Source organism: Manis pentadactyla, chromosome X (genome assembly GCF_030020395.1).
Source record: "Manis pentadactyla isolate mManPen7 chromosome X, mManPen7.hap1, whole genome shotgun sequence".
Taxonomy (NCBI): Eukaryota; Metazoa; Chordata; class Mammalia; order Pholidota; family Manidae; genus Manis; species Manis pentadactyla.
The window spans coordinates 34,499,478-34,527,157 of record NC_080038.1 but is presented as its reverse complement, the minus strand read 5'-3'; the positions used below and the strand labels follow the sequence as shown (position 1 = coordinate 34,527,157).

General features: G+C 47.2%; 1 protein-coding gene and 1 long non-coding RNA gene across 3 annotated transcripts in view; one reads left to right on the top strand and one right to left on the bottom strand.

Annotated features, from left to right (window-relative positions):
• Positions 1–262: 262 nt before the first annotated feature.
• The window catches only part of LOC118909247 (uncharacterized), a 51,957-nt gene continuing 24,539 nt past the window's right edge, over positions 263–27,680 (bottom strand). Inside the window, exons 2-3 of the long non-coding RNA XR_008995255.1 lie at positions 3,803–4,006; positions 263–3,151 (exon numbers count right to left, since the gene is read on the bottom strand). This is a non-coding gene — a long non-coding RNA (uncharacterized LOC118909247). The remainder of the gene's footprint in view (positions 3,152–3,802; positions 4,007–27,680) is intronic.
• The window catches only part of BCOR (BCL6 corepressor), a 108,909-nt gene continuing 106,782 nt past the window's right edge, over positions 25,554–27,680 (top strand). The window contains exon 1 of one of the 2 annotated variants that reach the window (XM_036879503.2): positions 25,554–25,685. The gene's annotated coding sequence lies outside the window, so the exon portion shown is untranslated. The remainder of the gene's footprint in view (positions 25,686–27,680) is intronic. The other variant, XM_036879512.2, reaches the window with a different exon arrangement.

Below are 27,680 nucleotides of genomic sequence, written 5' to 3'. Positions count from 1 at the left end.
GAATAGAGGGTTTTTTTCTTCAGGGGGCTATGTGTCCAGCTAAAATTTTATTACTTATAAATAGTAGGGAAAAGAGCCATTCAGGGACAACTAATGGCCAATGCCATGGGGATCTTCCAGCTTGTTTGGAACAGCAATAATTCACTCGCTATGCCAGTGTGTAACCTGTTGGGGTCCTAGAAAGTACATTTCCATGGCAGCTCAGACACATGGCTGACAAGGTGGTGCTAGCAAGGTGGTTCCTCCCCGTGTGGACCTCTCCACAGGGCTTCTTGAACGTCCTTACAACACAGTGGCTAGCTTGCCTCAGAACAAGCAATGCCAGAACATAAGGAAAAAGCTGCCATGCCCAGCATAGCCACTATAGTCAACAATACTGTATTATAAAGATCAGAGTTGCTGAAAGGCTAGATCTTAATTGTTCCCACCACAAAAACAGAAGTAGAAATTATGGGACATGATGGAGGTGTTAGTTAATGCTGTGGTGGTAATCATCTTGCAACATGCAAATGTATCAGATCAATACATTGTATATCTTAAACATACACAGTGTTTTATAGCAACTGTATCTCAATAAGAATGAATTTCCAAAGAAGGTTGCAATGCCTTTTATAACAGACCTCAAAAGTCAAACTCCACCCTATCTGCAGGAGTCTAGGAGTAGATTTACCCTGATTCAGTGTAGGAAGGAGCTGCAAAAGGACAGGAATAATAAGAGGCATGGCTTCAAGAGGCACATGAAAAGATGCTCCACATCGCTAATTATCAGGGAAATGCAAATTAAAACCACAATGAGATATCACCTCACACCAGTTAGAATGGCCAACATTGAAAAGACTAGGAACAACAAATGCCCGCAAAGATGTAGAGGAAGGGGAACCCCCCCCACACGGCTGGTGGGAATGTAAATTACGTCAACTATTGTGGAAAGCAATATGGAGGTTCCTTAAGAAACTAAAAATAGAAATACCATTAGACCCTGGAATTCCACTCCTAGAAATTTACCCAAAGAAAACAGCTTCTCACATTCCCTAAGTGTCCATCAGTAGAGGAGTGGATAAAGATGTGTTACATATACACAATGGAATACTATTCAGTCGTAAGAAAGAAACAAATCCTACCATTTGCAACAACCTGGATGGAGCTAGAGGGTATCATGCTCAGTGAAATAAACCAGGCGGAGAAAAAACAAGTACCAAATGACTTCCCTCATTTGTGGAGTGTAACAATGAAGCAAAACTGAAGAAACAAAACAGCAGCTGACTCACAGACTCCAAGCAGGGACTAGCAGTTACCAAAGGGGAGGGATGGGGAAGGCGGGTGTGGAGGGATGGAGAAGGGGATTGAGGGCATACTGTGCCTCTCTTCCCTTCTGAGTCAGAGGCGCAGATTACACAGTTTAATGAATAGGACTTAGAACCTTACAAAGCCTGATGACTGAGTAATTACCAGCCTGACCAAAGTCACGTGTCTTTCCTGCTTACTGCTGGAAGGGAAATGAAATCCAAAGTTAGACATGGGCATTTTCCTGTTCCCTCTCACTGGTTTGGTTAATTGGTTATCCTGTTAACTGGCAGAGGTTTCAGTTTTTTTTTGGATCACCTGCCTCCTGAAATCCAGTAAGAACCAGACGTCAGCAACTTTGGGAGGGAATGTGCTCTGGAGGAAAGACCCGGAACTCCAGCAATGCACATAATTACACTCGCTCAGTTCTAGAGAGGACAGAGAATAAATAAGCTTTTAACAATCCCTATACCTGTGCCAACACAGGGCACAGAGGCTTTTGCACACCCTGGCTCTGGGCTCCAAAGTAGAGGGTGGGCCTTCACGGTCCCCGTTGCTCAAAGGAGAGGAGGCTTGGGGAAACAAAAGACTGGGGGAGTCTAAGCCCACACAGACATTTTCTTCAAATACTTGTCTCAATGGTTTAATTTTTAAGTGGGGCTATGGTTGGCAGAACAGAGATGTAGAAAGAAATTGCTGTTCCCTGATTAACCCTTGTAGCCACTGGGTGCCACTATTGATTTGTTTGGTTAACCAAACTTGTAAAAATGCTTTACTATAGGGGGGGAAATTCTCAATGTAGATTACTTTGATAAAGCAGGAAGGGAAAGCTCGAGGAAAAAAGGAAAAAAAATTTCTGTGTGTGTGTGTGTGTGTGTGTATATATATATATATTCCCTTAGATGTATGTTGGTTATTTTTTTTCTCCTGACTTCCTCTCACCAGGGAATGACATACCGTTATTTTTGTGTAGTATTTCCTCCTTGATCACTCTCTCATAATGAATTTCAGAGTAACACTTTAAGAATCACTTCAAAAATTATAATATTGTTTCCTGAAATCCCTTACAGCTCTCCAAAAACAACAATAACAAAAAGACATATGTACAAACTCTACTGCTCCATGATATTTACAATTACTTATATATGTTATCATCAACAAATGTTTATAAAGTGCCCACTATGTGCCTGGGGAATAGAAAAATCAACAGGGTTCCTGCCAGCAAGGTTATATTCTCTATTAATGAAAATAGGACATAGAGTCAAGAAAAAAAAGGCTGGTAGATAGGTAGCTGTGGCCAAAACTATAGGTCGCTTATCCAAGGGTTACTTCTCTCCTTCTGTGCCCCCAACTCCCCTCCATCTCCCTTGATGGCCAAGCCCAAATTTTATTCTGATGTTCTCCCTCCAGTGTGCTTGGGGAAGGTGAGCCCCTCCCCAGTCCCAAGGCGGGGGAATTGTGCTTGGCCTAAGCCAACCATGGTGACCTCATAGCCCTTACCAAAGACTGTTGAGTATGCCCTTGCGACCTAGTCCTAGACAGTGGGACAACAAGTAAAATCCACTAATGAAGCCTCACAGAGACGGTGTCAATTTCTTCAAGCCAAACATGTGATGCCTAGAATCTCTTTAGTCATCTTTAGACCACAAGGAGAGTCACCTCTGACAGCCTAAGGAGAGGGGAGCAGAGAGATGTAAACCCCCTCAGCTGCTGGACCCTCCAGGGAAGGAGGTGGCCTCTTGAGTTCGTCTCTGGGGAGATACAGCCCCCTTTTGTAAACCACTTTTCACCATGTCTTCGGTTCCTTGCAGCTGAAGGATCCACATCTGATGCAATGTCCATCTGCCTGGGCTGCTCCTCCATCTTCCTTTGAGGGAGATACTATGAAGCCCATTTTAGGGATGAAGCAGTGGAATCTGAGAGGTTAATACCACATCCCAGGGCACACTGGTGGAGCCCTATTTTAAACACAATCAGTGCCCAATAAAGGTGTGATGGGTGAATGAATAACTGAGCAGGGGGTGCAGCTGAGTGGCTGAAGGGTGTAGCCCACCTTGGAGACCCAGAAACAAAACCCTGTGTGAGATGTGCCCTCTCCCAATTTTCAGACTATTCCTTGACTCTCCAGCTTAAATGTCGTCCAGTTCATCCCTAACAACAGGTGTTTCATCGAAAAGCCTTCAATCAAAATCCCGATTGAAGACTAAACTTCTCACAAGGAAGTCCTTCCTGAGGTCTGACTTCAGACTCTCCTGTTGGAGTGCGGTTTGGTCCCTGACCACAGCACAAAACAGCCCTGCCCTCTTCCTTCTCTTCAGCAGGGGGAAGGAACGATGCCCTGGGATTCAGCACCCCACCCTCCAAGAAGAGACAGTCCCTGTGGAAAGAAATCTCCTTTGAGACAAAGGCTGCTGGGCTCCGTGTGGCTGTCTGCACCAGAAGTTGGGGAGCCCCGGTTCCAGGTGCCCTTCATGTGCCCTGGCCAAATGCAAAGCCTACACAGCAAAGTGATGCTTACGCTTTCCTTTCTTTTGTTCAGCATCCATTACAGGACGTCAATGACTGCTCGGCAGGCACATCTCTCTCTGGCTCACCACTCAGCTCCGAAGCTGGGACTCTGGGGCTGTCCTTCACCTGGCGCCACACTGCAGCAGATCACCACCAGCTTCCCGAGAGCAGTGTTCTAGGCGAGGAAAATTGTTCCCGAGATTGCTTAAGGCCCCTGGGGAAATGACAAGGAGAAATTAATCTTCCATTGGTAATCTTCCCACGCACTGTATCAGAACTGTTGCATGCAGGAGAGCAGCGCCTGGCTCCTGCAGGGGCCCCAGGTCCTTCCACATCGCCAATGGGAAGGGGGCAGAACAGAGGTCAAAGGGAGATATGGTGTGGGATTCTTATGCTCCCTGCCCTGTGTCTACATGACAAAATCTCCCACCAGTTTAGTCCAAACCACTGGTATTTGCCATTGAGCGTGCACCTATACTTAACCGTCCAGGCCCACAGGACACGGACCCTGCTTCCAAGGCTGCTCACCTGCGCCCCCTCTGGGCTCCAGCCACCCAACGGCTCCCCACCGGCTTGGACATATGAAACCCTTAGTTGTCACAGGCGGAATGACTTTAATGTCCACATCAGGGTAGGTAGCTTATCTATCCACTTTACCACTGTACCTCCAGCACCTAGCACAGTGCCTGGTATATACTGTGGACTCATAAATAGGTGTTGGGTGAAGGAAATCTTTCCTGCAGCTCAGGATGTGGGGAGCACTGCCTTGGGCACCATGGAGATGAAGAACGAACACAGAGCTTCCAACATCATCATTATCCTAGCTCATTTACTTAATCTGCACAAGTGACCCCCAAGGACTGGGTACAATTACTTTCTCCCTTTTACAGAGGAAGGAATGGAGGCACAGAGAGATTAAGTAACTTGCTCAGTTGCAGGCGATCTGTTCTAGAACATTTGCTCATGATCACTCTGCTAAAGTGCCATTCTAACCATAGGCTGTCTTGGCTGGCTCCATGTGCCTCCCCATCTAGACTGCACCTAGTTTTAGGACCAGGCAGGCCTTCCGTTTCCTTGATATTTTCTCTAACCCAGAGCAGTCTAGGCTCTCAGTAAGTGCCAGCTAACAACTGTACACAATTGAACCAAAAGAAGCCATTTGCTTAGTTTTCACAGGTTCGCATTCTAAGACAAGAAGAGACAGAAAGTGAAGAGAAATGCAAATCACAGGGGAATCAGAGAATTGTCCAGAACACACATAGACTCTTTTCATTTTCCTTCAGAGCCTACTGTCTTTGTAAATCTGAACTGAAAAAGAAGGGAAGTGGGGCAGGAAAGTGAGTGAAGCGGGTCTCTGAGGCTGCCTGCATGCCTCCTGCACTAGGCCTGAGGCAGAAGGCCGGATTTGCAGGGGGCCCCATCCACCCTGCCTGGGAGAAGCTGTGGAATTCTCAGAGGGGAGAGAACAGGACTTGGAGGTGGCCAGGGAGGGGAGGAGGATGGCTTGCCACAGAGAAGCCCCACTCTCTGGCTCCGCGACTGGGGAAGCTGGGAAGGAGCCTCCGCTGGCTTTGGCACCCTAAGCCACTGTATGAGGTAGGAAGCGTTAGGGTGTGAGTAATCAAGAACTCCATGAACAGTATCCTGAATGAGCCTCGGGGTCCTTTTTCTCACACAAGAAGTCTAGAATTAGATGACTTCAGTGACTTAAAACATCATGGACAGTGTTTCTGTGATTCCTTTGGCCTTTCCTTCTGGCCTCAAGATGGCTGCTGCAGCTCCAAGAGTATGTTCGCTGTCAAGGCAGGAAGGTTGGGGATGGTAGGGCAGCACCAAAAAAAATCTGTCCCTTTTATAAAGTGAGAGCTTTCTAAGTAATCTTCCGCAACACTTCAGCTTATGATCCAACAGCTGGCAATGGGGCACGTGGCCGCCTATAACTGTGGAGGGAGCTGGGAGAGTAAGCAGACAGCCTTCCCACCTTATATACTAGGGAACGGGGGTGGGAATGGGGCTTGGTGGAGGTTCCCCTAAAAGCAAAGCCTGAGACCAGGACTTGGGTGCAGGTAGCTCATTCAGAAGGTGACCCAGGGAAGTACAGTGAGACAGCTAGAGAGTGAGACAGAGAGAAGCCAATTCAGGGGTGTTAATGAACAAGTTACCACTGCAGCAGCTCAGGTTCAATCCCACAGGGGTCCCTCTGAGAGACCTTCTGGGGCCCACCTCAGAACACATCCTTGACCCCAAACAGGTCCGAGCAGCCAGGTGTAGGGTTTTCTGAGGAAATGCTACCTCGGTGGCATTTCCAGTTTGCATGCTTACAGCAAGATCTCTGGTGCCAAAGAAGCCCATAGGGTGAGAAGAAAAGACAGGTGAGTGCTGTAGGCTTTCCAGAAACAGCTCGCTGCAGCTACAGGTGAACACAGAGGTGGGCTGCGAGGTTCAGAGATGGATATCAATAGTGCTTGCTATGGCCACTGATATTTATCACGAGTGACTCACTAGCAGTTCTCTGCTGTCCTTCCTAGACTCCACCCTGAGGGCCCGCTAGGGCCCTTCCTTTTGGCCCTCTTCCTGCCGGGTCCTTCTCTATATCCACACTCTCCCCTACCCCGCCTATCCTCAGATAGGCCCTTTGGTACTCCAGAAAGAATGTGATGAACTCCTTTACACCAGTATTGTAATGACCTATCAATAACAATACCTCATATATGGCTCCTTCGAGTTTGCCATGAACTTTTACATGCATCATTTTGTTTAAAATGCACAACATAGCCTAGCGAGGAATCTGAGGCTCAGAGAAGATAATTTGCCCAGGGATTCTCAGCTAATGAATTGACCGAACTGGGTACCTTCTAAATGCTAATACTCCAAACATCAAGCTATTCCTACCTCCCATGATACCTTCTGTTTTCCTGTGAAGAAATATTTGTGTTGAATAGGATTTTCACCAACAAACAAACAAAACAACAAAAAACCTTGTTAATTGTGGGGACTGGAGATGGTGAAGAGTCTGTTACGAAGCAGAATCTAGAATAAAATCCAAACTGCTTATCCTAGCTAACATGGCCCTGCATGATCTGGCACTTGCCTACCTTTCCTTTCTTCTCATCTAGCTCCTCCTAAATACCTGCCCTCATTTTTACAAGTCACATCCCTCATTAATTACACTCTTATTTCTGCCTCTGAGCCCTTGTTTTTGCTGTTCCTTCTGCCTAAAATACTCTTCCTCTGGTTCTATCATTTCCGGCTCTGATTCATCCTGAAGCTCTTAGGTTAAATGTTGCCTCATATTGTCAAGATAGGAGTTTTCCCTAAAAATTCACTCTTCTCCTCTCCCTTCATAAATAACTTCCATTTTCACTGAACACATAGTTTGCCAGAGTAAGGTCTACATTCCCTAGTTAGACATGGCCGTGTGACAAAGTTCTGGCCAATAGCAGGTAAAATGAAGGAGCATATATAATTTGTAATAAGTGTCCATAATGAGGAGTCTGCCATTTCTTGTGGCTTCTTCTTCCTTGCCAGCTGGAATGGGTACCAGAAGGCTGGAGCTTCTGGTTACTCAGAGGGGACCAGGGGTGGTGACAGGTTACACAGATAAGTCTCACATCCAACATGCTGCCAGAGCCACAGGGTCACTCCAGGCTGAGGAGGCCTGGAGGCCAACAGCATTCTCCAGCATGGGGAAAAAGAGCCCTAGAAATGTTTTCCCAACCCCAAGATGGGCACAGACATAACTGTGAGGTTGGAACACCAAGGAGCCCCTGGGTAGCATGAGGGAGCCAGAGTAGAATTCATGCACCAGAGACCATGGCAGCTCTAAAAACATCAGCAGCAAATGCATCAATAGAGGGTGTAGCAGATTGTGTCTTGAAAGTGGTCTCAACAATGTTTTTGATCTTGCATGCTCTTCTAGAACCTTGCCATTCCCCCACAAATACATGGAGTCTGTCTCACTGTCCTCTTGAAGTTGGGCAGGCCTTTGCAACCACCTTGACAAGCAGAAGGTGAGGAACTTCTGAGGATGAGGTCATGACAGGTAAATTGGCTTCTCTCTCTCCCCTCACCCTTAGAACCCAGCTGCCATGCTATCAGGAAGCCCAGGCTACAGGCAGAGGCCATGCATCGCTGCTCCCATCGACAGTCCCAGGTGGGGTCCCAGATGACCCCCAGCATCAACTTTCCAGGTTGGCCTTGGGTTGATCCCAACCCCCAGCCTTCAACCACCCCAACGAATGCCAAGCAGAGCAAAGATAGCTGTCCCTGCACAGACTTGACGGGAAAAATCAATGTGCTTGTTTTAAGTTGGGTGGCTTGGTCTGCAGCTGGAGAGAGACAACCCAATGGGCAGAAGTCAGTACCGGTGTTGGCATGTCACCCCTTCCTCATGCCAGGCCCAGGAGTCAGCCCATGATCTCTCCCAGGGAGAAGGGAAGGAGGAGGTGTGGGGGTGAGAGACAACTGCACTCGGTGGAAGGGACTCCCTCTAAACTGGAAGAGCCTGAGCTAGTCAGAATTGGCATGCTGATGTTTTGCACCATCAGTGGGAATGGGAGCTCAAGAGCCAAGGTAATTTTAGTTTCAGGAAAATAAAGAGCATTAGTCTTTGCACACCAGACTTTGTGACCAAGCAAAAATTTCTACCCACTTTATAATTTGGGGCTGGGGTGCTTCCAACTACAGCTCTGATTCTAGCCCCTAAGCAGGCACTAAATTTGCCCATGCAAAGACTAAGCCTGCACCCACCTTCCAGCAGGAAATCAGGTTTAGCCGTTAAAAGCCATGGGCCCTGGAACCAAGTGGGTCTCTAAGTTCATTCCTCTACCACCCTAGCCCACCTGAGGCATTTGACAATGTGCAATAAGGGGAAGGATCAGCACTGCATGTAAAGCCCCATCCCTAGCCACTGCAGTGGGGTGGGAGCACGCACAGTGAGCCGCAGCCCCACCTGCTTACATCCCCTCTTCTTGGCCTCTGCTCAGAAGGTCACATGCTGGCCTAGTCATTTTGTGGACAATCCAGGCAGAAGGCGGTGGGCAGGCCAGATGTGCCTTCAGGCATCCCCAGCCTTCCAGTTCTGAGACAGATGTTTTATGACTCAAGGGTTTTGGGAAGGCAGTCTTGCTTTAAGTATTCCTATTGTAATCTACAGCTTACATTTTTATAAAATATATATTTCTTTCTACTTCGAGATACATGACACAGCTATCTGTCCCCAAACATGTCTTGGGAGCTCTTTGGCTCACTCCGTGTGCAAGCTGAACAGCGCTGGAGTTTTTCCTCCTCAAAGAAATTAGGTGCATGTTCTCAGGAATAACACATGGTTGCCATTAACGCTCGTGATGGTTGGGGTTTGGTATAAACCCACATTTTATCCATTGAACTATTTCTTTTTTCCCAAATAGTGAAAAGAACTACAAAACACAAAAGCAATTACATGACTTAACTTTCCGTCTCTGTCAAACTGTGATTAAAATTGGAAAATAATACTAGCACTTAAGTTCCTTTCTGGAAAAGGAAGAAAAAAAGGAAATTTGTTGTGATGGTTGTTTTTTTAATGCCATAAACTACCAGCAAGGAGAAGTAAGGAGAATGTTGGGGATTCCTGAAAGCTCAAGGAACTAAAAAGAATTCCAGACCTTTCTCTGAGGCATAAGCACTTGGTGACCACTCAGGTCCTAGACAAATGTGAGATGTTTGTGATTATGTCTTGCCAATGGGTTTCAGCCCCGGGCAAGTTCGCTATGGATTCAATGTGACCAAAGAAATTAACAGCAAAACATTCTTGGGGTGAAAGGGTTATACCCAACTTTATTTCCAGGTGGCAGGTCAGTCACTAAAATCCTGTTCACTCAGAGCAAGCCTGTATGCAGCAAGCTGGTTTCTGCCTCCGGACCCCTCTGTCCTCACAGCTGTCCTCTGGGCCTCTCTGCATAGTCATCCCGCACAGCCATCCTCTGGGCCTCTCGGCACAGTTGTCCCACACAGCCATCCTCTGGGCCTCTCTGCACAGTCGTCCCACACAGCCGTCCTCTGGGCCTCTGTCCTTGGCGCTGCCACCACTCCAGCCTCTGCTCTGCTCTCCTGCAGCCTTGCAGCCCTGCCAGCGTGTCATGCCCAGAGCCCTGGGCAGAGCTCTTTTTATAGCGTCAACAGCCATGTATTGCCCACAGGTGTGCAGTGAGCTAGTCAACCATGGCCAGGTAAGAATCCTGGCCCCAGGAACTCTCATTTTATCCACAGATCATGATGCTTGGGATTTGAGTTTAGCCTCGGATGGCTCACTCCCTTCTGGTAGAATCCAAGAAGTACTCGCTGTGATATTGTGATTTATAATAACAGATATATTTGGTCTTGGCCTGTTACTGGCACGGAGTCCTAAACCCCCTGGAATTTCTTAAGTTTTGAGAGTGTCTTTTGCTGTGTTAATGAGGTGGCTTTTGGAATACCCCTTGATTACCTAAGGATGGGGGCTGGTCCCCAGAGGAACCCACCAAGTGATTAGAGGGCTGAGATTTTTAGTGCCACCCCTTGACCTCCAGGGAGGGGAGAGGGGCTGGAGGTTGAGTTCCAGCACCAAAGGCCAATGAATTAATCAGTCTGGTGTATGTAATGAAACCACTAGAAAAAAACAAAAGGACAGGGTTTGGAGAGCTTCCGGGCTGGGGAGCATGAGAAGGTTTGGGGAGCAGGCGCACCTGGAGAGGGCGTGGATCCCGCTCCCTGCCCTTTCCCTGTGTGTTGCCTTGTGCATCTCTCCCATCCAGCTGTTCCTGAGTTACATCCTTTTATAAGAAACTGATGATGTAGTAAGTAAAATGTTTCTCTGAGTTCTGTGAGCTGCTCCAGCGAATAGTCAAACCCAAGAAGGGGATTGTGGGAATGTAGCCAGTGGGTCAGAAGCACAGGTGACAACCTAGACTTGCCACTGGCTTCTGAAGTTGGTGGGACAGGGGTGCAAGTGTTGTGGGACTGAGCCCTTTATCAGTGGGATCTGAGCTCTCTCCAAGAAGACAGTGTCAGAATTAAGTTGAATTCTAGGACCCCTTGTAGGTGTCCTGATCACTGCTTATTGGCGGGGGGTAGGGGGTGGGGAACTCCCATGGCCCCACGAGTTGGAATCAGGATCTGGACACTTATTCACCAATAATCTATATCAATGAGGTGCAAGAACTGGCTTCTGATTCACTGGCCAGCTCTGCATGGTCTCCCCTGGATTCCTTGAAGGTATTTTTTTAAAGAGTTTATTCGGATAATAAAGGTCAGAGAAAGGCAAGAGTACACGCCTGAGAGCAGGGGCATGGGCAAACCTAGACGGACTCACCCCTGAAGGTTTTTTTGAAGAAGCTGGGATAGGGCCTTCTACGGATCTATACCCACTTTCATCTGCCCTGATTCAGATCTGGAGCCCCAGCCACAGTTGAGGCCTTCTGAGGTCTCCCACGTGCCCATGATCCTTGGGAAAATGGTGAGGGAATACCCCGATGAAAGTGAGAAGGGTTACCTAATTCTGTATAGCACAGGACTGCATTCAGCTGCCCATAACAGGAACTCAACAATTGTGGTGGCTTGACAGAAAAGGAACTCATTTGCCTCAGGCAGTAAGAATGCAGGGTAATAGAGTCCAGGTCTGGAAGGGTGGCTCACGAAGGCCAAGAAGGGGCCAGGGCCTGTCTGTCCCTCCTCCTCCAGCCTTCACAATGGCAGCCACATCTCCAGCCCCAGGCCCTCATTCCAGCAAAAGGAGAAAGCAGAAGAGGGATCATGCCGGCTGATTTCTGGTTGTGTCCCACCGGCTAGAATGGAGTCACATGGCCACCCCAACGGCACAGATATCTGGGAAATGGGGTCCTTGGTTCTAGGGACTTGCTCTAAAGGACTGTCAGTAAAACAGTGTTTGAAATGGGCATTTAGGCAGTCAACCTACCATACCTGCCCTGGTCTCTGTTGGTTTTTTTTTTAAGTGTTTCTCAGCCCCTCTTATTTGATAGAAAAGAAGAAAAGTTTGCTTATTTGGGGAATATAGAAAAACATCTATTTAATGTGTGTGTGTGTGCACATATGTGACTGGTATGTAAGTGTATGTATTTTGGGGTGGGAAAGGGAAGATAGCAGCCCTGTGGAAATTAATATAGACAGCAATGTGAACACTTCACCAGGACATTGAAGTGAAGCCCCACTTCTAAGTGATGGCTAACCCAATGTGAATTTTGACTAAAATGAAAAGTGTTTCTAACAGGCTCTTAATTTGCCAGACAAGTATAAAAAATATTCTTATTAGACTCAGAATGGCAAAGTAACTTTCCCAAAGTCACACAGCTTGTAGGTAATAGAGCCTGGTTTCTAGTGTTATTTTAAAGGAAACCATCCTAAACCTCAAGAAAAAAAAAGTTACCAAATGAAGTAAAGTTGATAGAATGTAATGTAGCTATTACTTTCATTGGCTCAAAACACATTCTCATACCTCTTCTTCTTATACAACCTCTACTGCCTTCGGTGAATAACTCTAGTTGTGGGCCTCTAGGTAGCTGGCAGTAATGACATCTCCACCTACCAGGAATTAACATAATAAGCTAGGCTAGAGCTAATTTCCTCACAGACAGAGCAGTTGGCTCAAGGGGTAGACATGTGACCCAAGCCTGGCCAATTGGAGACATTTCCCAGAATTCTCTAAAGGAAGTAGAGAGGTAGCTGTAAGCATGTAAGCCTGAGCTCTTTATTTCACTTGCTATTGTCATATAAGCAATTATATCAAAGTGCAGCAGCATAAAACACCCATTTTATCATGTTCAGAGAGTCTGTAGGTCAGGAATTCTGGCAGGGCACAGCAGGAAGGACTTGACTATGCTCACTTCCCAATATCTGGGGCCTTAACAGGGAGGACTTGATGACTATCGGCTAGAATCATCTGGAGGCATCTTCACTCACATGTGGTGGTTGACATTGGCTGTTAGCTGGAACCTCAGCTGTGGCTCTTAGCCAGAACACTTTCATGTGGCTCTTCCATTTAGCTTGGGCTTCCTGACAGCATGGCAGCCTTAGACTTCTGCCATGGCAGCTCAGGACTCCAGAGGCAATGTTCCAGTGAACAAGGCAGAAGCTGTATTGGCCTTTATAGCCTAGCTTTGGGAATTGTAGTTTCACTTCCTGTAGTCACAGGCCCATTCAGAATCAAGGACAGAAATACAGATCCCAGCTCTTGATGAGAGGGGTGCCAAAGTCACATTGTAAGATAAGCAGCTGGGGCAGGAGATACTGTTGCCACCATTTTTGAAAATTCAATCTGCCATTCTCTCTTTTTTTTTTTTGTAGGTATGCAATGTGATTTTCTTTTAATTACTATTATATTTTATTTTAGTACAGTTGATATACAATATTATATTGGTTTCAAGTATACAACATAGTGATTTGACAGTTAACTACATTATTAAATGCTCACCCCAACTAGTATAGTTACTATCTGTCAACATAGAAAGATGTTACAGAACTATTGACTATATTCTCTATGCTGTTTTTTCATCCCTGTAACTAATTTATTTTATGACTGAGATTTGGTGCCTGTTTATCCCCTTCATCTATTTCACCCAATCACAACCTGCCATTCTCTTGGTAGCCATGTTCTCTATAAGAACAAGGCTAAGTGCCTTGGCGAGATAGTATGGAGAGAGGATCTGGCAGGTGCATGGGCCCCTGAATCAATATCTAAGACCCTGGTTCCTAGAATCATTCCTTAGAGGTTAGAAGCTACCCCAGTCATCTGACCCAAAAGATTTCCTTTTTGCTTAAACAACCTTAAATGGGTTTCTAATACATGTTCATAACTCATGGTTTATTAGTTCTGGCTGATAAATAATTACTAAATTTGAAACTGAGAGATTTCATTCATTCACCAAATATACATAAAATATATACAAGGTAATGTGCTAAGGTGGGGCATAGGGAACAAAACAATGAGTAGACAGTCTGGAGTCACCATAAGGGGTTTACAGGCTGTATTAGTTTGCTTAGGCTGACACAACAAATCATCATATACTGGCTGGCTTAAACAGCATACAGTTAACCCTTGAGCAACATTGGGGTCAGGAGCTCCAAGTCCCCACCCAGTCAAAAGTCCATGTATAACTCTTGACTTGCCAAACACTGAACGACTAAGAGCCTAGTATTTACCAAAAGCCTTACAGATAACATAACCAGTCAACTAACACATATTTTGCATGTTATATGTATTATATCCTGTATTCTTACAATTAAGTAAGCTAGAGAAAGGGAAATGTTTTTTCCAATTGTTGCACATTTCCAAAAAATGTTCTATTTATTTTAAAAACTGCATATAGAAGTGGACCCCTGCTGCTCAAGCTTGTATTGTTCAAGGGTCAGCTGTACATCTCTTTTCTCACAGCTCTGGAGGCTGGATGTCCCAGATCAAAGTGCTGGCAGGTTTGGTTTCTCCTGAGGCCTCTCTCCTCTGCTTGCAGATGGCCGCCTTCTTGCTGTGTCTTCATGTGGCCTTTCATCTGTGTACACATGACCCTGGTGTCTCTCTGTGTGTCTTAATTTCCTCCTCTTATAAGGACACCAGTCAGATTGGATTATGGCCCACCTTAAAAGCCTCATTTCAACTGAATCATCTTTTTAAAAGCCCCATTTCCAAATGCAGTCACATTCTGAGGTTATAGGGGTCAGAACTTCAACATATGAGTTTGATGGGGAATACAATTCAGCCCATAACACACACTATTAGGGTTGACAACTACGGCGGACAGGAGTATTATTCAGCAAATATTTGCTCACCTCCCCCTCCTTCTTGGGGTGGTATATTCCTCTGCCCCACTGACTGGACTTGGCCCTGTGACTTGCTTTAGCCAAAGGAATGTGAGCAGATATGATGCCAGTAAAGGCTTTAAATGTGTTTGCACCATTTAGCCTGCCTTTTGCTCTCTGGTGACCCACTGTTAGATGATACTGTCCCGGGAAGGTGCTGCTCTGAGGGAACTGGGGAGACATGAAGAGCAGGCCCGGACCCAAGCTGCCGAGTGCAGCCAAACTCAGCTGACATAAACAGGACCCCAGCAACCCACCCACCCATGAGCAGGAAATAAATGTTTTAAGCCACTGAGTTTTGTTGTGTTTAAAACTTTTGTTACATGGCATTGTGGCAGCAACAGCTAATGTGAGAAGCAATAAAGTAAATCATTATATCATACAGACAAAACGCTTTTTCTCTATGCTGAATTTTATTTTACCAAAGATTTCAAATAGATATAACTCCTTTTTCCTAATGGTTAAACAGACAAGCCATAAATAATTTTGATTATCTAATGTACTTGACAGGGAGGGGAAGTTTTTCCCAAACACACTGCATATGTTTTTACATTCAAGAGGATTATTACTATTTTGTGAGTATCAGTAATGCACTAAGTGCTGACCTGGGATTCCAGGAAGCGCAGTTCATGTCCAGAAACCTCAACACTGGAGTCACCTAAGGACCATCAGCCAGCTGAGGTCATGAGCTAAGAATTTCTTAAATATATGAAAAGATTGTGACTAATTATATAATTATGCTGGTGATTAGAAGCCCAAGTTCACATATCATCAATCTCAGGTATGACTCCCTACATATTTCCAAGATGAAATCCTCAAAACTTGCATGGCCCTGGTATGTCCCGCTTCTCATTTCTAATGCTATGAATCTACTCTCAGAGTTGGAGGCACATCTTACACCCAACAGGGTTCAAACACTGGTAGCAAGTGCCATTTATCTATTTGTATTTTCCTGATAATCTGCCAGAATCCAAGATTTATAATCAACTGCATGGGATTTTGAACATTAGTTGAAATTACACTTTATATGGTCTCCAGATCATCTGTTTTATTTCACTGGGGCTCACCCGTTTCCATTGCATCTATAAGCAAAGGTCATGACCTCTTTTGAAAAGGGCTCAACGGAAGGGAAAATAGCAAGTCTACATGTTGAAGTAAAAGAATTTGGTTCATAAAATAAAACGAAGGCAACAGAAGGCAAAGGGAGTTTCCACTGTTTGAAAAGGGGCTTTCTCAGCACAAGCTTGGAAAAAAAATGTTGATGATTTATGCAAATGAGAGAGGAAATGTGCCCCAAGGGATCTTGGCACAGAAGCTCAAGTCGAAATTCTGGATTCGAGGCTGGTGGTGTCTCTGATTCACTCTGTGACTGGGGCTGAGCCATTTAACCTCTCTGTTTCTAAATACCCTCATCTATAAGCACAGGCTAACACCGCTGTTCTTCCTGCCCCTGAAGGGGAGGCAGTAAAAATGAATGAAATGTCGCGGCATTACTTCTAAGAGCCATCGATTAGAAATACAGCATATGGTCTTAATGAAAGCTTGTTTCTGCCACAAATTTTTCCCTGCTCCCTATGATCACCCCAGCTAGAGTGTCACAGAAATCAACTTCTCTCTTCAGCTATCTTCACATGCTGCTCTTAAAATCACACAAGTCTTTAAAACGGAACTCCTGCCTGCTCTGGGTGTGCATTACAAGGCCATGGCTCCTGGCTCTTTTCTACCCAGAGCCACGCAGCCTTGATTTTCTGAGACGGTGGTGATTTGAAATATTCTGTCCCATTGTCAGACCATGTGTTAGAACATGTGTCAGATCACGTGTCCTGATCATTGCTTCAGAAAATATGGTTGCTTACACCTTCACAGGAAAGGAAACACCCTGCTTACTGCCTAAAGTCTTATTTGGAAATGGATGGGAATAAGCAATAAAGCCCTAGAGAGACCAACTGATAGAGCAGCGGATATATAAATGGGGTGTGGGGAGTGCTAATTTGACTCAACCATTACTGTGTGCTGGGTGGGGTGGAATGAATGATGTATTTATTAAGTAGCTAAGCTTGTTCTGGGTGCGGGGCTAAACACTGTAGTTACGGAACATGATGGACAACATCCCTGGTCTTGGCAGCTTGCAGTCCAGTGAGGGACAAAGGTAGGTGACAATTAACAAGCCAGGTGCCCGCTTAGGGGTTGTAATGAGAGCAAGGATGGTTCACGGGAAAGCAGGGAGGTGGTGACACACAGCTGAGTACTGAAGGATGAGCAGAAGCTCAGCAGGTGGGGCTAAGAAGGAGCCAGCATTCCAAGCAGGGGACAGCCCTGCAAAGACCTTATAGCCAGCTCTGTTCGTGCCCCACCCAAGTTCCTCCACCCACACCGGAAGAAAAGACTTCCCAAATACAATGAGGACTTGCTGAAACTTCATCTGAGGATGTTCTCTGGCCTCTGAAGCAGCTCAACTGGCCACCATACATGTGGGCAGATCCTAAGAGCTTAGCTTCCCAGAAATAACCCTCAACTAATGCGGAATGAGAGCAGGGGTGTGCTGGAGCAGTAGTACCAGCTCTGGAGAGCCTGACTGCTACATAATCAGAAAGTTTGCAAGCCAATTGTTAAGCCATTGATAGCTTAGAATCAGCCACAGTGAGAATATTTACATCATGGCAATTGGCAAAACTACAAATTGGAACTTTCTTTGTTCCCCCAGAAAGCTGGTTTACCAGCACACCATTGGATGGAAGTTGGTGGATAAACATGTCAGCTTCTTCTCCCCTCACTGGAGGCTGTTCTGAGGGGTGTGCTACACAGGATCCCAGAAAGACACCAGCAGGATTGAGTTTCCCACATGGGTAACCTGCTTAATAATATACCCTTTATTGCCCTTCCTCCCTTCCCTGTCTCAATTCCCACTCTCTCACTGTGCTTCCTGGGATCATCTCTCTTATGCCCAGAAATCCTTGCCTGAGGGTCAGCTTTTGGAGGTATCCAAATTAAGAGAGGCATAAAAATGAGAAAAAGCTAACATTGGTACATCAAAAATGAGCAGGACAGTGATGATGGAGGGCTATTATACCAAGCAAGGATGTTAACCTTAACCAACCAAGGTATCTCAAAGTCTTGAAAGAATTTAACCAGGGAAAAGATGGTAAGATCAAGGTTAAATTTTAGGAAGGTCATGGTGGGTGGGGGTGGGGGCTGTGTGACAGATGGATGCAAAGGGATCAAGACCAGAGGCAGGAGGATGGTGGTGATGATTGTGCAATGATAAGAATGTACTTAATATCACTGAACTATACACTTAAAATGGTTAGGATAGTAAGTTTATGTTATGTATATTTTTCCACAATAAAAAAATTGGGAAAACATAAACCCAAGCATATAAGGTCAATTAATATACACTAAAGGAGCCATGGATATACAATGGGGAAATGACAGCCTCTTCAACAGCTGGTGTTGGCAAAACTGGACAGCTTCATGTAAGAGAATGAAACTGGATCACTGTCTAACTCCATACACAAAAGTAAACTCAAAATGGATCAAAGACCTGAATGCAAGTCATGAAACCATAAAACTCTTAGAAGAAAACATAGGCAAAAATCTCTTGAATATAAACATGAGCAACTTTTTCCTGAACACATCTCCTCAGGCAAGGGAAACAAAATAAAAAATGAACAAATGGGACTACATCATGCTAAAAAGCTTCTGTACAGCAAAGGACTCCATTAGCAGAACAAAAAGGCATCCTACGGTATGGGAGAATATATTTGTAAGTGACGTGTCCAACAAGGGGTTAACATCCAAAATATATAAAGAACTCACATGCCTCAACAACACCCAAAATGCAAATAACCGTATTAAAAAATGGGCAGAGGATATGAACAGACACTTCTCCAAAGAAGAAATTCAGATGGCCAACAGGCACATGAAAAGATGCTCCACATTGCTAATATCAGGGAAATGCAAATTAAAACCACAATGAGATATCACCTCACACCAGTTAGGATGGCCAGCATAGAAAAGACTAGGAAAAACAAATGCTGGTGAGGATGCAGAGAAAGGGACCCTCCTACACTGCTGGTGGGAATGTAAATTACTTCAACGATTGTGGAAAGCAGTATGGAGGTTCCTCAAAAAACTAAAAATAGAAATACCATTTAACCCAGGAATTCCACTCCTAGGAATTTACCCTAAGAATGTAAGATCCCAATTTCAAAAAGACATATGCACCCATATGTTTATTGCAGCACTACTTACAACAGCCAAGAAATGGAAGCAACCTAAGTGTCCATCAGTAGATGAATGGATAAAGAAGATGTGTTACATATACACAATGGAATATTATTCAGCCATAAGAAGAAAATAAATCCTACCAAGTGCAACAACATGGATGGAGCTAGAGGGTATTATGCTCAGTGAAATAAGCCAGGCAGAGAAAAGCAAGTACCAAATGATCTCCCTCATTTGTGGAGTGTAACTATGAAGCAAAACTGAAGGAACAAAACAGCAGTAGACTCACAGAACTCAAGAATGGACTAACAGTTACCAAAGGGAAAGGGACTGGGAAGGGTGGGTGGGGAGGGATAAGGGGAATAAGGGGCATTACGATTAGCACACATAACATGGGGGTGGGACATGGGGAAGGCAGTATAGCACAGAGAAGACAAGTAGTGACTCTATAGCATCTTACTACGCTGATGGACAGTGACTGTAATGGGGTATGTGATGGGGACTTGATATGGGGACTTGATAATGGAGGGAATCTAGTAACCACAATGTTGCTCATGTGATTGTATATTAATGATATCAAAAGAAAAAAAAAGAAAACAATTGGATGTGGGAGAGCCAAGGACTAGATGAGTGAGACAGTCCAGGGAAGAAGCAATGAGGGTGATGGACAGCCATGGTAGGTTCCATCCACATAGAAAACTAAAGGGTTGTGCTCACCTTTGCGGACAGAACTCTGAGCATGGACAACATTGTAGGAGCAGAAACAAAAAGCGGTGGCTGGAAGAGAAATCCAGAGAGAGAAGGTTAGGATACAAAGGAGGATGGTGTCAAGGAAACATCAAGGAGGAAGTATCACCAGTGCCACAGGCCAAAGAGGGGTAGTTGTGAAGATTGAACAGGTAAGGGTTTAGTATCTGACATAAACTTCTCATTGAATCCTCAGAAGAGCTCTACATTACATTCAGTGACCTTGCTGAATTCCCTTATTAATTCTAATAGGTGGATTGTAGGCTTTTTGAGATTTGCTATGTGCACAACCATGTCATCTGCAAATAATGGCAGTTTCATTTTTTTTTCAATTCTGGACACTTTTTCTTGCTTTATTGCAGTGACTATAACCACCAGAATAAGAATGAATAGAAGGAGCAATAGCAGGCATCTGTGTCTAGTTCCTGATCTCAAGGAGAAAGCTTTCAATATTTTACCAGTAAGTATAATGGTTACTGTAAGTTTTCTTTGTTTATAGTCTTCAGAAGGAATTTCTATTCTCTTCTAAGTTTGCTAAGCATTTTTACCATGAATGGGTTTTGAATTATATTTCTGGTTTCTCTGGGTGACCCTAGGAACATTACAGAACTGTAAACTGTAAAACGGCCTACTGCTTTGGCACTAGATATATCTGGGTTCAAATTCCAGATGTACCATTTTCTAGCTGTGATTCTGGGCAATTTAATCAAGTTTCCTTATATAGAAAATGGGAGATAATTATAGTAACTCCCTTATAGGAATCTGAGATTTTTTTCATAAGCTCAAGAGCCCAAGAGGCTGAGTTTGAGAGAAGACTAGGCTTTAACATCCAAAGCCCAGGGAATCAGCTCCCAGATACTCTGCAGGGGCTAATGTTTCCAAGAGTCTTTCTATATCCTGCTCCTCACTATTTCCTAGAACCCTTCTGATGATGAACGGGAATTGATCTGAGCTCTTTCATCCACATGCTCACACTCTGCCCCAGGACTAAAGGTACAAACATCTGAGTTGTCAATCCACTGTGATAGGAGTCTCCAAAGATGCCCCCCATGATCCATGTCTCCTGGTATTCACAGCCTTGGATAGTCCCCTGCTTTGGAATCTGGGTGAGCTTATGACTCTTGTAACTAAGTGAATCGGGAGAAGTGATAACGCCTGATGTCCAAGGTTAGGGCAGAAGAGGTTTTCTAGATTCTGTCTTGGTCTTTTGGAAGAATCTCTGTAAGACTTGGGCCACCATGTAAGAAGTACTACTACCCTGAGACCGCCCTGCTGGGGAGGCCATGGACAAGAGCTATGTCCTACAGTCTAAGCTGAGCCCAGCCTTCCAACCATCTGCACCAAAGTACCACACGTGTTCATGAAGCCAACATGGATCCTTCAGACTAGCACATGCACTGCCTGAGTACCACTCAGAGACCCTCGTTGACCACACATGGAGCAGAAGTATCATTCATCCTAGTCCTACCCTGATTCCTGACCCACAAGATCATGAGATACAGTGTTGGGGCTGTTCATTGTGCAGAAATAGATTGACTGGAATATCTACCTTAGTGGGTTTAGCCTTTAGTCATGGAAATAAACTAAGCAAGCCTGGCTAGTAGTCAAACTTATGACATCCATCTCGTTTGACCCTATTCTAATAACCACTTGAGGTAACCAGATTCAAATAAGCAGTATTTAAGTACTGAGAAAACAGTGAGAGAAGGAAGTCATCCCACTCTAAATTTCCTGAATGCTTTGTGCCCTAAGTCCCTCTATTAATGAGAAGGGGCACAAAACAGATGATCCTCACAGCAACCTACAACGTTGGTACCATTAAGTACAGTTGCTTTTTAAGGCTGAGAAAACAAAGGCTCAGAGTGAACACTAACTTTCCCAATATCACACAGCTAGTTAAATGGCAAAGTTGAGACTGAAGCACAATATTAATGAACTGCAAACCAAGCTCATTTTTTTTGTGTCTTGGTTGGGGAACTTTTAGTTGGCTATCAGAGAAATCCATTTATAGTAGCACAAGGAACAGAAGGGAATTGATTAGAAGAACACAGGAGCAAAAGTGCAACCAGTTCTCCTCAGGGGTGGGACCCAGGTAATGAACCCCCTTCAGGAGCCATCTTTGCCTCTCTGGCGCCCTGTTTCTGAAGGCACTCTGTTAGTCATTGCACTTCTTTATTATTTTCTACCTTTCTGCAGATGCCTTTCCCTGGCCTGGCATACACAGGCTCAAACACAATGGCCCCGTGGTCAAGCAGGGCTGACTATGTAATTTGCGGGGCCTAGAACAAAATTAAAATGCAGGGCCCCAGCCAGGGGCAGGGACATTAATCTCTGCTTCCTACATGCCCACTTAACTGAACTTACGGTAGTTGGTGGCCTGCGAGGGATCGCAACTTCCGTAACACGGTACTGGGATCCGAGGTGGGTGAAAGGCCCCTGCCAAGTGATCAGCCAGATGTGCTGTGGCCCTGCCAGCCTGGGTGGATAAGACTACCACCTTGTTCCACCCCAAGATGCCATGAGGCACACGTTCCCCTGCCCCTGCCCTTCCCAATGTTGGCACTCAGGCTCCTTTGGTGGGCAGGGGGTGGCAGCAGTTCCAAGGCCAGGGTGGTATGCAGGAGACCAGGCAGGGCTGGAGGCACGAGACAGTGGGGAACAGGCATTTGGGAACCGATCTCAGGCAGGTAAGCAAGGAGGCGGCTGGAGGCGGACAGCACACGAGCCAAGGCTCCAAACCCCTCATGCTTGCTCCATTGTCCCATCAGACTTTGCCTATCAAACACAAATTCAAAATATTATTTAGAATGTCAAGATGGTGACTGCAGAACATGAAACCCCAAGTGTGAGGCCCTTCTGAGCACAAGGCTGTGTGACTACACTGGTCTGATGCCATACAGCCAGGATGGGCAACAAGGAATAGACCCCCAAAGGTCCCTCCTGAATCTTCTCCTACCACCTACTGTTTCCATACTATTGATCACATACTCTGAGCATATGAGCAGAGCCTACCCCAACAACCACTGCCCCCATTTTTCTTAGTAACTTGAAGCAGCAATGTACCCAAGCTAAGATGTGACATTTCTCAGCCTCCCTTGCACCAAGAGGTGGCCAATGTGACCTAAGTAGAAATCTCTGGGTGGGTCTTCCAAGAAATCTCTACAAAGGAGGCTGACTCAGCGGGAGCCCCTTTCACCCCTTGTCCCTCCCCTACTTGCCACTTGAAGGATTTAAGGCATGATGGTGCCATGATCAGATGGAGGAGATGAGTTTGGGGAGGGTGGGTTCAGTCGTTCCACAAAGTGTCCCAAAGGATCTGAATTAAGGCAGTCAGATGAGGAAGAACACAGGATAGATGTCAAAGAGGTAGGACCTACAGGATCTGATGGTGGGGATCACATCCTGTCTTTTGTGTGCCAAGCAAAGTAGAATGTAAGCTCTGTGAGGGCAGGGACCATGTCTCTTTTGCTCGCCACTGCATAACCAAGCCTAGCACAGTGCCTGACACCAAGTGGGTAATCCCTAACTGTTGTCCAACAAATGAATGAAACTTGCTCCAGAAGTCCTTTGGGGGCTTTATTCCTAATCAGAAGCAGGATCAAGGGGTCAGGAGCGTGTCCATCCCCCAGGAGCCCCTTGTACCCAGAGAATGATTCCCAAGTATGGCTTCTCTTGCTTTCTGCCACCTATAAGCACCCACCGTTCTGCACTCAGACCCAAACCAGGTTCCTTGGGGCCTGGAGGAGGAAAGACATAGGAATACCACCCTGCACTGAGCTTTTTCCAACTCTGGCTCCAATGTGGTTTGCAGGCCAAGTTAATGCCACTGTTTCCACAGCATCACTTCCTCTTCAGCGTGAGAAAAGAGGAAGAAAACTCGCTGTGTGACTCTCCTCTTCCCCCAGGGAAAGCAGAAAGCTGTTGGAAACAATAAAAGCAGTCCTGTGTAAAGGGGAGACTTTTGTCTGTGCAGTCAGGGGTTGCTGTGCCTGCGACTTCCTGCAGGGACATTCGGCAGCTTTGCAGATAAATAAATGCTCACATTCAGAATGACCAGCCTAGAACACTTTTATGAGCCTTCTCTTCTCCCCAGGCTGTACACAGATAATAAATCAAATTAGCATCCTGAACCTCCGGTTCAGCACCACTTGTCACCAGTCCCCCTTGCGCAAGCGGTAAGTCTCGGCAAGGCTGTTCTCAGCTACAATCCAGCCACATGGGACTGAGGCCTGTGGCCTCCTTGGAAATCCTGATGCTTCCAACCTGAGCTGGCCACAGGCTGAGGTTACAGGGTCCTGCTGGTCAGTTCAGACCAGACTGTAAAAGAGGCAGCTTAAACCCCAGCCTCATAGTCAGGATTGGGTTGTTACTCAGAGAGAAAATAAACATTTTCATTTCTTAGTTAATAATCATAGGAGCAAGAGCCAAAGTAGACAACTGTCAGAAAGAGAGATAGAGTAAAAAAGAGAGGGAAGGGGAGACAGGGAAGGATAGACTATATCAATAATCAGAAACAGAGACTAGGCATTTTCCTCCTCCATGTTCTGCCTCATATAGTGACTTACACCACAGAGGCATTCAAGAGATGTTGGAACAATGAAACTGGAATGAAGTTTTTTTTCAGGTAACCTGAAGTGAAATTTGTCCTCATTTCAGATTGCCCAGTTAGTGACATAGAAGAGACAACTGGTTAGGCTTAAAAAATGATGGGGGGAAAGGTAACAATATGGTATAAAGGGACATTTTATCACACTACCTGAATATACCAATGGTTATTTTAATTGCATTCTTTCTTGGGCCACCATAAGTGGGCGGACAGCACAGAGCACCAGTGGCAGCTCTCCAAATCACACATGTGGTCCCACTGACCAGCATCTCAGAGCTGTTGGTGAAGGTAGATAATGGCCTCACAGCTGGTGAGGGCTGCAACTCTGAAGCAAGTAGCACAATTGTGGTGTTCCTTATGCCGTCCCTGATTTTAAAAATAATCACTGAGCTACAGGCCCTGACCCCCGCCCCCCTCCCCCAGGGAAGGGAAGCCAATGAGCCATGTTTGGAGGGTGTGAGGGTGTATACTCCTCATCTCAAATGCGGTTCCAGGCTACCTGATCCAGAGCAGAAGTCTACAGAGAAGGCAGACAGTGGGAATAACATGCCTGAGACCAAGTAAAAGCTGCTTTGGGTACATGCCCTAACAAGCTCAAATTGCTGCCAGGCTTATGGGCTGGTAGGGGTGGGAGGCTAATATATTCTTGAATAAGAGCTTCCTGTTACCTGTAAACACTCAAAGAACAGCTGGAGGTGTTATTAAGCAATGACTCTGTCCATCATTTATTCAGACACCCATTCATTCCACCAGTATTTATTGAGTGCCTACTATGTGCCAACCACAATGCTGCATGGAAAATACATCGCCCTCAAGCAAACACTAGGTTTTACAGATGATGCTGTACTTCTGATTCCAAAGTGAGGTGAGCACTAAAGCATAATGTTTACCCACTCTGGATGCTGGCAGACCTGGGTTCAAATTCCCACTAAATCATTTAACTAGCTGGGCGACTCTGAGCTAGTAGCTTAATTGCCTTTCTCTCTGCCTCAGCTTCTTGATTGATCTGTGAAGTTGGAGAGCTTGCAAAGTCCTCAACACAGAGCGGGAAGTGGGAGCTACTGTTACTATTCAGCACACTCCCTCCTCCCCACCCTACCCTTGCTCGGTGCCACAGTGCACCACTTGGTGGTATTTCTGAGGCTGGCCAGGCCTTTAGCCGCTGGGCCGTGACCCTGGAAACCGGGTCAGACACTAGTCAAGGCAGCGTGTGTGTGCGCGTGTGCGCGCGCGCGCGCGCGCGTGTTGGCGGGGTGGGGGCGACTTTCATTGCGCGCGGCTGCCCGCTTTTCCCCAGGGCCTCCGGATAGTCTAAAAACTCACTTCGCAGGAGAGGAAGGAGCGCGAAATGGCTCTTTCGATCTGAGACAACCCCTCCCGGAGAAATCACCCCTCCCCCAAGCCCGGTGCGGAGTGAAATCTTAGAAGCTGCCGCTGCTGGGTTTGAACGGAATGCCGGAGTCGGTGGAAGCCGGAGCTGGTCGGCCCGAAGGTCAGCGAGTTGTTTTGAGTTCTCGTACCCGGAAGGGGGGGGCCGGGAGGAGAGGACGCCAGGGCCCGAGAGACCCCGCGTCAGAGCAGAAATTGTTTGTGCTCCGGAACAGGCAGCTCAGCGGAAGCCGCGACGGGGGCGGGTCACGTGCGGCGGTGGCGGCGCAGCTGGCGGGGGAGCCAGGCTGGGACAAGGGCCGGGCCGGGCGGGGGTGGCGCGGGGCGGCGGCTTTCGCAGCCGAGGGTGGAACCGGCGTACTTGGGGCGTTGAGCGCGAGCGGCGCCCCGAGGCCGGGGCGAGGGAGGCGCGCGAGTTATGGAGGGGCTGGTGTGGGTCCCAGGGTGGTCGGAGCTCCTCGTGTTGCGGCTCTAGCAGGACGAGCAGTTGCTGGGGGGTGGGGCGGGGGGACGGAAACGGGTCCCCGAGGCAAGAGTGCCATAGTGGATTAGACGCAAAGACTGCGCGGGAGTCTGAACCCTGAGAATAGAGGCACTGCTCCTGTAGTCGCCGGCCTTGTTTTTTCTTGCACGTAAATCCCGGAACGACCGGAACCGCCATCCATGCTTGCGTCCCAGGGGCGCCCCATTACGCGTTGAGGGGAGGCTGAATCCTGCGCGACCCCGGGCGGGAATCGGCTGAAGCCGTGGCCGGGAGGGCTGCCGAGTTGGCTCCGCGGAGAGTGCGGGCTGGAACCGTGGGGCCCACGACACATACGCCTCCCCTAACCCCGGAAGAGTGGGCGAGAGAAGGCGCAAGCCACGTCTGGGGGATCCCCGGGGTGTGGGAGTCATGCGGGGGCCGCAAAGCGCGAGAGGGTGCTGTAGAGAAATCATGAAGACAGGGGTGGCCTCGTGGCCGGGTATAAGAAGTCTCACCCTTACCCAAAAGTGGCGCGCGCTACTCCAGCATGGGAGAGAAAGGACACAAACTTGGCCATCTGCCAGAGCCCATGAGGATGCCTGACTTTGTTGTCCCCTCCCTAGAGTCCACAAGGTTCAGGTCCGAGGCCTGAAAAAGTGGAGCAGTGTGATCACGTTTCGGACGGGTAACCCACCTACGTTCCTCTCCGGCGCCACCCGAGGAAAGCAAGGAACAGCTTCCTGCAAAGTTTCTGGCGTTCCCCCCACGAAGTCGGGGGAAGGGTGGCTTTACCCTTTTGAGGGTGGGGGGGAATGGCCCGGGAACGGGCTGCGGTGGTAGTTCCTCTTCCCGAGACCCAGGCGCAGGAGCGGGGCGAGGGCCGCCAGCGTATTCCGTCCCTAGAGTGGTGTCGCTGGCCCCACTGCGACGTCTGCTCAGGGCCGCGGCAGCGGAGGCTGTGCAGTCTGGGACGATGTGAGACGCCATTTGCATTACTCCCTCCCTCCTGCAGGTTGGCGGGGGCGGGGGTGTCGCCCGCCACGGAAGCGTATTCCTGGCAGTGACACTGATTAGATGTTGTGTCGGTACGTGCACAGAATTGGGGTGGGCCTTCACCTTTCCTGTGCGCATACACTTTCTGTTGGAAAAGTTGCGGGCTCTCCCCGCCCCTCTCGCCTCACAGCTGCTGTCTCCAGGGCGGAATTAGGCGAGCACGTTTGCTCAGCCCGAGGGGGAGAAGATCGCGCTGGCCCGGGGAGGCCGCCGAGCCCGGGACACGAAAATCCAGCCCTGGATTTTCGTCGAGCTGCCGGCCGAGGCCTGATTTCCATCTGCCCCCTTTGCCTCCGTGTTAAGTTCGCCGGGGAAAATCCAATGATCAGTGCAGAGCCCCTCCGAGGAGAACACCCCCTGCCTCAATCCCCCCGGCCCGATTCCGACCGATGGAAAAAAATGACAGCATAGGTCAAAGCAGGGTGCCCGTGAGTATTAAGGCAGCCGCCTCCGTTCCCTGTGTTTGGGGTCGATGGGCGCCTCGCCAGGAAACCGCCGAAAGGAGGAGCCAAGAGGGCTGCCTGCCCCTTCCCGGGCTAGAAAACGTGGATTCTTGGAGAGACCAGAGAAATGTGGTCAGGC